Here is a 15,624-nt window from a genome sequence, read left to right on the forward strand (position 1 = left end):
TTCCTGTTTCTTACAAAGCTCCATCATTTCCCTGCTGGCGAAAAACAATCTGGGGATGGAGTCGATGCCCATGCGCACTATGATCCTAAGGAGGAGTCCCCTACCTCGTGACTTCCAAAGACTTTCCAGGACAAAAATAAGTGCAAACATCCGGACCCAACACCAGATGGCGATCTATGCATAGTGTGTAGATCTGCAGCTCTATATGCCAAGAACACATGCATACTGGTAAGTAGCATATTCCTCCAGAACCATCCAGTCCATGTCCACGTTCCTGAGTCTTGATGTATCTCAGTGGCTATTTTATGCAGTTTGGAAATGGCATCATAAACAGAAGGGGCGTGGTCAGGGATAAATATGCAACAGCTACTTCCGATAATGCGATATGCTCCACCACGATCAGCTAATATTACATCTAAAACCATTCTATTTTGCAAAGTCACGATTCTCATAATTTGGAGTTCTTCTGTAATATTTCCAAGAGCCATTGCTGTTTGATTAGTCACAGCCTCTACAACGCGGGTCAAGCATCTTATTTTCCTTCTGTTCAAACCCGCACCAACAAAGAAAAAGAGTCCCAAATTAAAGTCAACATATTGCTGTAACGCAGTGTCAGTTTGATCCACTTCATCATTATTAATAGTTCTTTTGAATCGGTTCAAGGAAATGTCATTAAACAATTTTTGATCTTTATGATAAGATGCAGATGCTAAGAACACAGAGGGAAGCAAAAATGACACATAGTATATTCCAGACCATCCAATTGGTAGATGATAGTAACCTTTACTTCCACAAATGAAATAAGTGTTTTGTGAGGATAGAATATTGCTATTGTTCTTCCAGTGATATTCAATTCTGTAGTACAGTCACTTTTTCCCACTGGGATACTGTCAAAACTGCTCACACAAAGATGTGCTTGGGCTCTAGTAACAGCGATAGCAGGAGACCCGTTACCCTTGGCCTTTCGAGTGTTGGGAAAAACGTAGCTTGCGGAGGAATTTCCTCTGCGATACTCCTCCATTTCCATATAGTTCCTTTGGCCTGTGGGAGGCCTTCATCATCAGGGTAACAAACTTTATTTAACTGTGTATTAAGTCCTCCTACATCAGCTGGAGCAATATCACTAACATCAGAGGCCCACAAAAGTGCGAACCAGGCTCTATAAGAGCCATTATGTGAAAATGGCAGGGGAATGAGAGGCGTTCCGCCCTTCTTCTGATGGGCTGGCATCATTCCACATACCCAGCAGTTGTTAGTATTTGTAGCATTATGAGTATGATGCAACATTTGTATGAAAGTGTTATTGAGATGTGACATTCAATGCTCCTTCTCATGATAGGGAAGAGTGAAGTAATAATGTTCCGTGGGGACAGGAGTAGTAGCAGGCAGTAAGTTTCGAGCCGGAGTTACTTCCTCCACAACCCACATTACCACAGCACTGATGACAGCAGACAGAGTCAATCCAGTAATAGACATTGTGCAGCTGCTACAGATCTTTGCAGCTCTTGATTTCTTCTCCTCAGACCTGTTCATCTCGTCAACAAACAACAAAATAGATGATGCCCTAAGGTCCTGGGCAGGCGGTCGTTTCTTCAATAACGTTGAGACGAGTAGTCACTAAAAGGCTACCCCCCTTTGTTGTTAGTCTTTAACCACCCAGGACAGTGGCTCAAACAATCTCTTTCTGCGATGAAGTGTCTTTCTTCCTGGATCGAGGCAGATATCTAGATGCACCAGGGATCGTGTAGTCCAGGAAGACTTCCTCAGGCCCTTCAGGTGATGCAGGTCGTCCTATCTCGGTGACCAAAATGTCGCAATGATCTGTCAGCACAGCAGGGCTGCGGAATCTTTCATCAGTGGCTGGCGTGGACCCAGTTCTTCATGTTGGTCACTCGGACTGCAGTTCTGGTAGCAATGAAGACCTGCTCTAGGCCACGCCAGCGAGGTGCCAAGCAACTTGTCCATTGAAATGATTTCGTAAGGACAAAATCTCCAGGCCGCAGATCATGTCCATCACCCTGCGACCTGTCTGGAAGAGCTTCCTGCACCTGCTGATAAATAGAAGACAAGCTGTCAGTTAACTGGGACAAATAGTCACTCAACAACATGTGGAGAACATCATGTATAGGCGAGGCTTAGGGACCCCCCAAATATTCATGGGCCTCCCAAAGACGATATCATGAGGCATCAGGCCAGATCGTGTATGTGGTATCGATGTGATAGAAAGCAACGCTAGGGGCAGTGCATCAGGCCATTTCAGAGACGTGAAAGCCTGTATTTTAGCCAATTTCAGTTTCAGGGTGGAGTTGTAACGCTCCACCAGGCCTGTTGACTGTGGGTGAAAAGCAGCATGAAATTTCCGCTTAATCCCCAACCCTTCCATGACATATTCTACAACTTACCTAATAAAATGAGGTCCATTATCACTCCATAGGACCCGACAAACGCCAAAGCGGGGAAAGAACTCCTTTAAGAGAACGTTCCCTGTCGTGAGAGCTGTATTATCCTTCGTAGCACAAACCCTCCACCCATTTACTGAAGGCACAAACCACTACTAGGACATATTTCAGATTATTACTACAGCGCTCAAACTAAATGTAGTCTATTTGCAGGACCTCAAAAGGTGCAGATGGTGTTGCAAACCCTCCTGTTGGAGTTTGCGTTCCCTTTCCAGGATTATACTGGAGACAGACCAGACAAGACTGGACTATCTTTTTAGCAGTGCCGGCAATATCAGGATGATCCCAAACTTGCATGAGTTGTTATGCCATTGAGGATGCACCAACATGTGCTGGCCCATATGCCATGTGAATCAAGGGGTATAAGTATGCTGTGGGTAACTTACATTTGGTCATATCTTTATTCCTCCAGCAGCCCTCACCATCCATTGGTCTAATCTGACAGCAGAGGCAGATTGTTGCATGTCCAGCACTTCCTGCCTGGCATCATGCCAACGTTCAGCTTGTGACTTGCCATTGCTGTCACACCCCCTCACAGGGAAGCTGAGTCAAAAGGAACATGATGGGAGTTGCAGTCACAGACATTCCCACCCACCCACATGGCCCAGCAAGCTCACACTGAACCATGCTCACCTCACAGGGAGTGGAAATGGACTGACAAGATGTCTGACACTGGGCTCTGTTGTGGGGAGCACAAGGCCCTGCTAGGAACTGTGCACCAACAAACACCAGGTCTGCACAGTCAGCCATCTTGCCATTGCTGTCACACCCCCTCACAGGGAAGTTGAGTCAAAAGGAAGGAAGTATGGGCATGCTGGGAAGGGGGGTGTAGCCAAGAGCATGATGGGAGTTGCAGTCACAGACATTCCCCACCCACCTACATGGCCCAGCAAGCACACACTGAACCATGCTCACTTCACAGGGAGTGGGAATGGACTGAAAAGATGTCTTACACCGGGCTCTGTTGTGGGGAGCACAAGGCCCTGCTAGGAACTGGGCACCAACAAACAGCAGGACTGCACTGACTGACATCCTGAAAGTTAAGCTGCACCCACTGCAATGGTGGCACGCTTCATGATGGGATAACTGGCCTGCGGGAGAAGGAGGCCCTAACTTGAAAACAAATAACACCGATGCTGGCCATACACACACCTTCTATGCTAAAACACATTGCACACGTGGTACCAGTCACTCACAAAGATAATGCCCAGGCAAGATGTCTGACACATGGGCCTGATAAATGATGTGGCTGAAAATCACACATATGCACTGGACAAACCAAACACTGTCGCACACACAGCCATTGCAACCATCTATTCAAACTCATTGTCTGGGGATGCAGTGTCCAGGGGTGTGGAGGTGTGTCTTGCAGATGACAAGAGTGGAGAGCCATATATAGTACATTGCACAAAACACACAGGAACTCACATATACATCATTGACAGGGGACATCTGACAGTGAATGGAATGGACACACCAATATAGCCGACACCATAGCATGGTCTCATTCACACTCAGTGCTTTTGTGAGCTGCATTCCACTCCTACATCGTGCTGCAACATATGCATCCTTCACACAACACACCACTCACTGACATAGACACTAGACACAAGGTCTAACCTGGACTGCATTGGAGGAGACATACTACTCACAGCAGCCAAACTGCAACACACACACCACTGGCTCTCACTGTCATGAGCATTGAAAAGCCAGAGTGCTTCCTTGCCCAATACATGTCAACATGGAGAACACTGACAAGTCAAATCACATATGTACGTACAAAACTCAGCACCAGACTCATTAACGATGGTGACATCATCACTTGTATGAAATGAGATGGGAACTAGGAACACTGTAAAAAAACACTTTCTCCAAAGAGATCACAGGCATACCGGACTGTGACCATGTCGTACCAATACACCAATGTGACACACAAAGACATACAAAATCTGCTACCACACATGCCCCAATCTTAGAACATCTCCTCAGTGGAATTGCACGTATGTCCATGTTAAAGCTCAAATGTGTACAGGGATGACACACCTGTGTCAGCAACGTAATGGCCCTTGAGTAGTAATGGCCATGTACAGGCAAATCTATGCATCAGCTGGACGTGCACACACTTCGACATGCACATTGACATGTTTCATTTTGGCTGGGCAATGTGCCACAACAATATCAATCTCTGTCCGTGACAACCTTGGACAAAGCAGTGTACAGGCACGCATCCTGATGTACAGTAGAAGATGTCATGTATGTGAACCATTGATGCCTGTAGAAACATAACTTACATTGTGTGTCTCTTCCAAACACAGGTGGTGCTGGGGGCACAGCTCCAAATGAAGAGGAGTCCCTGTCCCAGACTCTGGTGGACCCTCAGCTCTCTGGTGTTGATCCATCTCTGTCCTCTTCGGATGACGACGAACAAGCTGGCACCTCCGGTGTGAGTCATCATGCAGCACCAACAGTACCAACATCTGCATCCCCTGTACCCACGCCTCCAGCATCTGGCAACAGACAGGGCACCTCCGCCAACACGGACAGACCAAGGCCACAGAACACTGACAGCACAGGGACACAGGACCCCCAGGAAGCTACGGACAACACCACCAGCAACAACACCCAAGGGGGCCCAGTGTCACCTGTGCGTGCCGCCGCAGGTCCTGCCCGTGTGGATAGGGGTGCTGGGAGGGGTGGTAGGCAGAGGGCGTGCCTTGCAGAGGGGTCTGGACTGCATGATGACCCCCAACTGGCACGCATCATAGATGCGTACCAGGATAGCACCGGAGGATTCGGCCAGGTAGTGGGGATCCTCAAGGACTTTCAACAGGAGCAGGCTGCCCACCATGCCCGCATGGAGGCAAAGTGGGATGCACTTACTGCGGTGCATCGGGACATACTCCAATGCCTCCGCCAGATCAACACAAACATGTCCACACCTCCCTGTGTGGCCACAACATCTGTTGCCACACCATCTGCCAGTGCCACAGGGAAGGAAGATGACTCTGGCGGAGAGTCCCCTGCACCGCAGACGCCTGCACCTGAGGATCCCCCCAAAGAAGAAGAGGGGTCGTCCGAAGAAGGACAAGTGAGACACAGATGTCACTGCACACCCCCCAGGGCCTCTAAACCTGTTCTGGACAATGTTCTTTGTGCGCAACCCGTTCACCTTGTCGTATCTGACACAACTCACCTACATGACATGGAGGGTTCATGTTGGTCCAATGTAGCAGATGACTGTGGACATTTCAGCTACCAACACTTCCAACTCTACTGTGAACTTTGGATTCAAACCCCAATGTACAGCACACACCATTCTGCGCACTATACTCACACATGTTTGTAAATAAACTCACCAGTACACAATACTTGCCTCTGTTGGGATTCCAACTTGTCATGTGTCATGGAGATGTTGATCTGCTAAACAACACAGTGCATGCCAAATACTACAACAATGTGACCACCGTTATGTGAGTCATGGTGATGTGACACATGTGAGGGAGACACACCACTAGGGCACCACAACACATACTCACCATGTCCATGTAACTCATCCCACACAATGATGTCGACCTGAAATACATTGGTATGCACAGACACCACACCTATCCACAGTCACCGGTAACCAGCCCACAGGTGAGGTAAGGAAATGTCAGTCAGATGTGGGAAGACAGACAACACACCTAACAAAGCAGAGCACAGGTTCATTACACATCATCAACATGTTTATTCCACAATAGTTGCAAGGTAATTGTATGTTACAGTGGACACACGGTCACAAAGTGTCAGAGAATTGAAGTCCAGGGGTGTGTGGCACATCACTTGATGGGAATTGACAACTTCCACATTGGTGTTGGATTCTGGATGTTGGGGGTCAGTGTTGACCAAACAACAGGCAAAGTACCCTGGGAAGGACAGACACAAGACACATTCAAAAGCACAGCAGAACAGGAGAGAAATGCAATACACATGCACAAAACATGTCAAAAGAAACATACACAGAAAGAATTTAGCAGTTCGACACTATTCTGGAGTGCATACCACCTGAATGGACACATCACTGCACGCATCCAGTCAAGTGGCACACAGACACACTCAAACAGCAACAGAGCAGCCCCAACACGTTTCAGGCTAACTCAATACATTGACATAACAACCCTGTAAACTCACATTCAGGTGAGGAAGTTGTTGATGAGCTGTATGCGGACGTCTCCCTCATCATCATCATCACTGGCATCGTGGCCCAGGCCTAGATCCTCCACAGATGGCTTGTAGGTCATCGTCATCCTGGATGAGAGGCATTTTCTTCCGCACTGCCATGTTGTGTAGCATGCAGCATACAAGGATAATTTTGCACACCTTTGCAGGGTCATATGGGAGGGCCCCTCCGGTCTTGTCCAGGCAGCGGAAGCGGCTTTTCAGGAGACCAAATGTCCTCTCAATCACCCTCCTGCTCCGACCATGTGCCTAATTGTAGCACATCTCGGCTGGTGTCACAGGGTTCCTGAGGGGTGTCAGCAACCACGGCATGTTGGGGTATCCGGAGTCACCTACATACAAACAATTGAACAATTAGCTGAGTTTTAGAATACAACATTGCCAAACACACACAATGGTAAACAGTCAGTACACACCGACAAGCCAGGCATGCTGCTCTGGCATCTGTGATATCAGCGTTGCAATGCGGCTTCTCCTCATGATGTAGGCATCGTGCGCAGAACCGGGGAAACGTGCACACACATGTGTGATACACATGTCTGCAAGACATACCACCAGAGCATTGATGGAGTGGAAATGTTTCCTCTTCCGGTATGCCTGCTCATGTGCCTGTGGTGTGGCCACACAACAAACCAAATGTTGCCACCCCAAAACACACAGGGAATGCAGTCTTACATGCCATGGGACACAGTGTGGCACATGCTGTAGTGTGGTAGGTGTGCACCTGAGTCCCTGGCAAGTAATTGTGTGTGGAAGCCGTCAAAAAGTCACACCAATGAGAACCGATGCGGGTGACTGTGCGTACGCATTGCACAGTTCAGGACCGAGCCGTGCGTACGCTTAGCCATTGACTGCAATGAGGACCGACGCGGGTGACTATGCGTACGCATTGCATAGTTCAGGACCGAGCCGTGCGTACGCTTAGCCATTGACTGCAATGAGGACCGACGCGGGTGAAAATGCGTACGCATTGCACAGTTCAGGACCGAGCCGTGCGTACGCTTAGCCATTGACTGCAATGAGGACCGATGCGGGTGACTATCATGCATACGTGTCGGGCAGGCATGGACCAAGACCGGCGTACGCCTTGGCCATTGAATCGTATGGAGACGGGTGCGTGTGTATTTTCAAACTACGCGTTGAACAGTCAGTTGACCGATCCATGCACACCCATTGGCTCTGGACTGTTATGGAGACGGATGCGGATTCAAAACTTATACGAGTCGTGCGCTGGAAATTCAGTTGGATGTCTACAACAATGTTGCAATTCCTAGGGTTTTATGAAGGTGAAGATTTGAACGATGTGGAAGACATGTACGAGTCGTACATTTCCATGGATTGGCCAGATTCATAGGATACAACCGTGTTGGACCTATCACTTGGGACACATGGCACAGATTCTGCCTCTGCAGCACAGATATAAGGCTGGCTGGCCCCCAGTGAGCTCACTTGCCTGCACTACATGCCACTGGACTACATCCCTGCTACCACTGCTGCTGTCTCTGCATCCTCTGGCTACTGCTATGGCACGTACTCTGGCGAGGGCCCCAGCCTTCACTGAGGAGGAGAACCAGGCCTGCTGGACGGGCTCCTTCCAGAGTACAGAAAGCTCTATGGGAAACCAGGGGAGCAGGTGAGTGTGCAGTCCACTGCCTTCCTAATTATGCATGTTGTCTGACTAGCAGTACTAGCTAGCAGTGTGACTGTGTACACCAGTGGCAAGCGTACTCACTGAGTACTTTCATCCCCCAAAGTGTGTAGGTACATGTAATGAACAGGTGTTCTGCAGCTAAAGTGCATTTTTGCAAGTCTAAACTTCCCAGGCATTGTTAACATGTCAGACATGCAGGGCATTTGTCCATTTCCATGGGTGCACTACCTGTGTAACTCATTTTCCTTTGTGATGACGACATGTAAATCCAACTGTGTGCAGCACAAATATAGGCCATGTGTGTTGATGGACTTTTAACTTTGTCATCCTCACAGGTTGATGCCCACCAGAAGCAGGAGATATGGCTGACCATCTCCCGGGCAGTTTGATCGGTGGGGGTCTACAAGCGCCGGATCCGCAACTGCCAGAAGAGGTGGCATGACCTTCGGGGCTGGACCCGGTGGATCGCAAGGGTCCAGCTGAAGCTGTCGCCTCCTCGCAGGAGAGGCGGACACCGGACCCTGACCACCCACACGGTCAGGATCCTGGCGGAGGTCTTCCCGGACCTGGATGGGCATCTGAAGGCCAGACTGCAGCAAGGAGGGGGTAAGTTCATGCCTAATCTGTGTACTATGTCTGACATGCTATTTGCAGTCTTTTGGCCTGGTCACACTTCCACATTACGTAGGTCTTGTAGTCCAGTACTCATGTCCCTCAATTGTGTGATGCACCCTCCTCATCTGATCCACAGGTGTGGACCCTACAGTCTGTGGCTTGTGTCACTAGGGCACTGTGTCCCTGCAGTCAGCTATGCTTCAGCTTCCGGACAGCATCTGTTACCATGACTCTGTTGTGGGTTTCATGGGTGTGTCAATTGTTTACACAATGCCTGAGATCTGACATGTGATCTGTGTGTGCCCTTGATATGTGTTACAATTGCTTGTCTGACTCGCCACATGTGGCTGGGGTATTTCAAACAATCCCATGCAGCAGGGGACTCCAATTTGTGTGCCTCAGGAGTATGTATATCAAGTGTGTCACACTTGCTTAGCCACCTGACTACTGTCCAGGGCTAAACTCTGTTTCACGTAGACATGGGCAGTCATGCCTACTCAAGTGCATTTAGAAACACTCTGTAATCCCACTCCTGTGTATCAACTTACAGGTTGTGCTTAGTGACACGTGCCTTCAGGTGTCTGCCTCTGTGTCATTGTGGTGTGGCTTACTTTTCAGGACAACTGGGGTGTTCATGAGTTTGAGGGTCAGCAGGACATCTGAGATGTGACTGTGAGAGACAAGACCTGTGTGACATATAGGTGTGTGATCACTTAACAGTGCACAATGGTGTATGCAACTGTGAACTTCAGGCAGCTGTGTTTCATGCACAGGAGACTGTGATGTGCTCATCTACAGGGAGTTGTGTTCGCAGAGACTCATATGTCTGTTTTGTATGATGTGGGGTCTTCCGGGATATGTTGTTTGCAGGGGATGGACAAGTGCACTTGTCAGCTGCAGAGTTTGCTTTACCCCTGAGCTATGATTGTGACACAGTGCATACTGTTGTTGTCTGGATGTCCTGCCCCTGTGACAGGAGACAGTGATGACTGACTTTCCAGGCATGCCAGTGCCATGGCATTTAACTTGCTGTGAGTGATTCTGCATTTTTTTCAAATGTGCTCCGTGCACCCAATTGTGGCATTGACTATCGGGACATGAGAACATCATAGTGTGTGTTGCTGGTATGCATCACACGCATGTGAAATGAGACTCTGGCCATCCCTTCATCCGGACCCCTGTACTGTGTCAGTGGCAAGAGATGTGATGTGTGCATAGTGACATACTCCTACATGTTCACTTGCATGTCCAAAAAATGTGTAGGTGGTGCATGTGAGAAGTTGGTCTGATATATGCTGTCCACTAATTATAGTGGGCATCTTGTATCAGTCCAAACAACCCCTTATGGTGAATGGTTAAAGACAACCTTTATTGAAAGCTATCCTAGTGGTAGCTATGGAGAGCAGCCTTCAGGCTAAGTCTTGAAGGAATGTAAAGCAGCTTGCTTTACCAGTCTTTAATCTCTTGAATGACCAAATGAAAGGACAACCACACCAGGTATATAATTAAAATATATGTATTTAAGATAAAACACACCCCTCTAGTCTCTTTATGAGACTGGAGTTCGAAGTACTTAATCTACAAGTTTGCAATCAACAGTAATAGCACAAATACACGTTTGGGCCCTAGGGGCGTACCAAACCATATACCAATAAAGTGGTATAAGAACCACGACTGAACTAGACACAAGTCCTAGAGCCTGTAGAATCGCTGGGACCCCAAGGAGCCACCCAAGGTAGTGACACAGGGGACCCACGGGGGCCGTGTGCAGTGTATAAACACAACCGCGGGTTCCCGTTAGCTTCTATGGGCAATGTCGCGGTTGGAAAATTAAAGATTAGGGACACTTAGAATCGAGTTAGGACCAAACCCTTTTGGACTTAGGAAGTTCTAGGGCTAGCACCCACGGGAGCACCGGAGTACTCGTGTCACCTCACCCAGGGAAGCCAGGTACATAGGTGTCTTTTGGTGTTGGGTCGCGTCGCCGATTTCAAAGGAAGCTGGTGAAGACGTGCTGCTGCCATGAAGAGGAGAAGTCTCCGAAGTGATCCAAGCCTGGATCTAGGATGGAAGTAACCTGGAAGCAGAGAGGACAGAGTCTGGGTCACTTACCAGTGACCAAGGGCAGGATGGACCAATGCCCACTGATGTCGGGTGCTTCAGGTGAGTTGATGGGTGTCTCGACTCTTCAGCCACGAGTTCCAGGAGGCGCCGATGACAACTAGGAGCAGGATTCGAGCTGTCCCACAAAGTCTGTCGAGTGCTGCGGTGTCGGCGACCAGATTGGACCCAACAAGCCTTGGCAACGGCAAGTTACTGGAAATCAGAGAAAGGACTGCGGTGCAGACCAGCAAAGTCTGGGGGACTCACCAGCAAGGGTAAGTCTGGGCATGTCTGGAGCAACCAGGTAGCCTATACCAGAGAGTGCTTCCGCCCAGCCCCAATACACATCTGCCTGTCTGGGGAGGTGGTTACACCTCCCTGGGACAGGAAACCTATTGTCCAGGCCTCCCCTGCCGGAGTTTCGGTCAGCAGCAGGAGGCCAGACCCGTGTCTGTAGCAGAGGCATCCATTTTGTGATGCCAGGGCTCTAGAAGGTCCTACTGTGTTCAGCCCCTGGTAGGTCTCTGAGGTACCTATGCCCTAGGCACATAGTATACCATATACTAGGGGCTTATAAGGCACTCCAGAATCCAATTAGATATGTACCTAATGTACATGGAAACCATTTTAGAGAGGAAGCAGCTAGGCTGGGGTCCTGATTAGCAGGGCCACAGCCAGACTAAGGTTGAAAAACAGTGAAACACCAGCAAAAAGTGGGGGTACCCATGTGAAGCAGATCCTACTCTCCTACATGTCAGCACATTAGGGTATTAGCATCCAACATGCAACAGACATATGGGTGCAAGTCCAGGAGGGATATGTGTGCCATGGTTGATGGTGAGACTGACAATTGGGTTATTCTAAACAGTGTGAGCACTTTGAGCAGTGTTCAGCTGATGATGCCAGGGCTTGCCCTGTGACGTGATGTACTCACTGTAGTGTGTGCAGTCGGTGCAGGTGACTGATGTTGCTCTCTTTTTTCCTAATTCTATCCAGATACATCCACGGCCACAGGAGGGGACAGCTCCACGGACCAGGAGGAGCTACAGAGCCTGACTGAGACAGAATGCGAGGAGTCGGGGGACCCAGTGGCACGGAGGGCGAGTGGAGCCACACCGAGGAGTACTCAACACCATCCACCCCAGCTGAGGGCCACAGCAGCTCGGAGGATGTCTCCCTTGTGGAGGCGACTGTCAGCAGCCACCAAACCCCAGCTAGTGAGGCTGTCCCCGCTACCGCCCCCACCACCACCATCACCACCCTCCCATCAGCTCCCATCCCAGAGGTCCGTGGAGGCTTCAGTGTTCGGGAGCATGTCTTCTTTATGCCAGGCACCGCACCCCCTGCCCCTGTGTCCCCTGCTGCCCTGAGTGAGGAATCTGTGGACTTGCTTCGACAGATCCATGTAGGGCAGACATCAATGCTGAGTGTCCTCCATGCACACACCAGTCTGTTGACTCAACTGGTGTCATTCATGGAGGGCATTTCATTGGGCATGTCTGCCCTACAGAGGACCAATCAGTCCGTGGCCTCCTCCCTGACGGCAGCAGTGTCCCTCCTCCAACAGTCCCGCACCCCTCCCACCCCTGCACCACCCACGATTCCTAGCACCCTACCTGTCCCAAGCACACACACCAGCACATTCACACAAACCCACAGACACGGGAAGCACACAAACACCCAAATCAAGGGCTAGACGTGCACACAAACAACCTCAGGGGACTGATACCACACTCACAGGGGATGGTTTGCAGACACACACACAGTCATCCACAACCACTCCGCAGTCCTCCGATACCTCTCCCTCCCAGCCCCCTTCCCTTGCCTCACCTGCAACCTCAACTCCCCAGAAGCTCTTCCTCTGTGACCTTGGCCTCTTCCCCACCGACCCAGCAGATCCAACTTACAAGGGGAAGAGGAAGTCCCCACATACAGAAGGGAGTGCCCCTCACACCCGGACACCCTCCCCCAGGCGCAGTCAGACTGAGGCCCCCACCTGCAAGTCCCCCCGGAGCCGGAAGAGCAAGACACCACCCCCCGCCCTGCAGCTCCACGACAAAGTCTCCGTCATCCATCCCCCAGGCCACCACTCCACAGGTTCCCCTGCCACACCCTGCCCCAGGTTCCCTCACCCACAGATACACCATCCCCAAAATGCTCAGGCCCTCCCCCCCTACCACTTGCTCTTCCACCCCCACCACCCCCGGTCAGACAGTTTGTGCCACTGATGTGGGGACCGTGTCCCCCCCCATCCTGCCGACCTCACCTGAACCCCACTCCGCTCCCATTGAGTTAGGCACTGCAGTGGAGTCCACGACCACCCAGTCTGACTTGGGCACAGCAGTGGGGACCCAGTCCAGTCCATCTGACCTGCCCACTGCAGTTGTGCCGGCACCCACCCCATCTGACTTGTGCCCCACAGTTGTTACTGCACCCACTACTTCAGTCAGCTCCAGTGCAGTTGCCAGTGACTCTCCTGCACCCACCACCCCTTCATTGCCTCCTTCTGCTGAGCCCTGATCCTGTACCCACGGTGCCTGGCCTGCCCCCATGGATGCCCCTCCAAGGGGATGTCCCCTGTCCTTACCAGTGCAGGCAAGCAACGTGTGACAGTTGTCTCTCAAATCACATTGTTGACATTTGGATATGGACTGGCCATTGGCTTCTGTTTGGAAAGGACTTTGCATCTAAAAATTGCTGAATAAAGCTTTTTTCTTTATCCTTGTGAATTAGATTTAGCTGTACATTATGCTGATGATGTTTAGAATGACCTTGCAGTTGTAATGCTGGATTTCCAATGTTGAATACTGAGGTGTTGATGTGAGGTACTCCATGTGGTCCATGAGATATGTATCCTATTCTGGTCGGTATCCATGTCATCCTTTGCAGCTAACTGGGTGTGTCATGATTAACAATTTGTGAACATCTCTGTGAACATTTAATTTGCATGGTCACATCTGTGGCTTGCACACATGCACATATGATGTGCTTCCCATTGTCCAATTTGTCTATTTCCCTGACTGTGGTCACATCTCCACTGGACATGTAGGTGTGGGCATCATTGGTGTAGGAGAATCTGGGTCCTCTGTGCAACTTGCTGGACATATGTATTGAGTATGTGCAGATGACTTAAGGGGCACTGCCGTACACAGGCTGTTGTGACCAGAGGCGTCATTGTGTGGTAACTGATGGCTGACTGACGACGGGTTCTGCTGACATGACTGAGACCTGCTGGGACTATGTTTGGCACAGCTGAGCTTCCACAGGAGTTGAGTCCCCTCAAGTAAGTGTGCTGTTCTGTGACATTGCCTGGGCCCGTGGTGTGTGTTGTGTGGGCATGTGTGTGTGTGTCAACATCCCTTTTCATACACAGGTTGTGTTCCCTTGATATGTTCCTGTTGTTGATGCTTGCTGAGTTGTACTGTGTTCATCCCACATCTTTGCCCTGGGCTACCAGATGTGTGGGTGCATGACACACTACTGTTAATTGGTGTTTGGTGATGATGTGGTCAGACGCAGATGGGACACAGTCAGGGGTTCCCAAGGCACTTCTTTGTTCGCAATAGCATGTAGTTGCCCCTAGCTGGTACCTTTAAGTGATTGGGACATGTGTATGTGTGTGTGACTGCTCCCACTCGTCCGGTTCAGGGCTGCAATGTTGGCAGGTGTCCGCATGTGTGCCTTGTGGTTCTCCTTGGCTTCTGCATTGTCCTGGGACTGTGGCAGGTATTTCGAAGGTTACGGGAGCTTTGACGTCATGGCCATGTACCACATACTGTGCAGTATGTCTGTCATTCACCACGGTTGTAGACTGTCCTTGTGTGATGAGTCTGTGCACTTTAGTTCCTCCCAACATTACTGTGTTTGTCATGGGCGCATGTGCAATGTCACCAGTCATTGTGGGCTTCACAGATGCACATTGGTGCATTTCAGGGTGTGTGGTGTTGAGGGTGGACTGATGTAAATGTTTACATGGATGGGCCCCTAGCTCCCGTTTGTCCATGGATGACGGGCCATGCTGAGTGATTCGTGTTTGGGTAGGTGTGATGTACGTTTGTGGCACAGGACACGTGTCTGGGTTTCACAGTTTGTATGACATCTACCTTTGTCATCACAGTGGACGTGTCATGCATGCTTGTGTCACCCCAATGTCTGGTCCCTGGGGGTAGTGCTTTTGTGTGTCAGTCTCTTGCTGTGTTAGTTGCTGTTCATTCCCGCTTGTGTCACATGTGTCTGTTGTGCTCCCTCTCATCTCACAATGCCTGATTGCCCACTAAGGAGGGCCCAATGATGGTTTACTTTTGTATGGCACTGTGTCCACATCTGTCTCACTGTGCTTCAGCCCCCCTCATGTGTTTTGTAGTTGCCTGGGGATACTGAGACACACACACACATGTTGTGTCAGATGTGCAGTGTGAGGTTGCCTGTTTGTGTTTGTGCATCTGCACCAGTGCATTTGTATTGCTGTTGTGGGCCATTGTCTGGAGGTTGTTTTTGTGATTTTCCCTGCTGTCCCTGTGAGTCATATCACATCATTCTGCACATTCATCCTGGTTGTTGGGTCCCATTGCTGCCATG

Source organism: Triturus cristatus, chromosome 2_2 (assembly GCF_964204655.1).
Source record: "Triturus cristatus chromosome 2_2, aTriCri1.1, whole genome shotgun sequence".
Classification (NCBI taxonomy): Eukaryota; Metazoa; Chordata; class Amphibia; order Caudata; family Salamandridae; genus Triturus; species Triturus cristatus.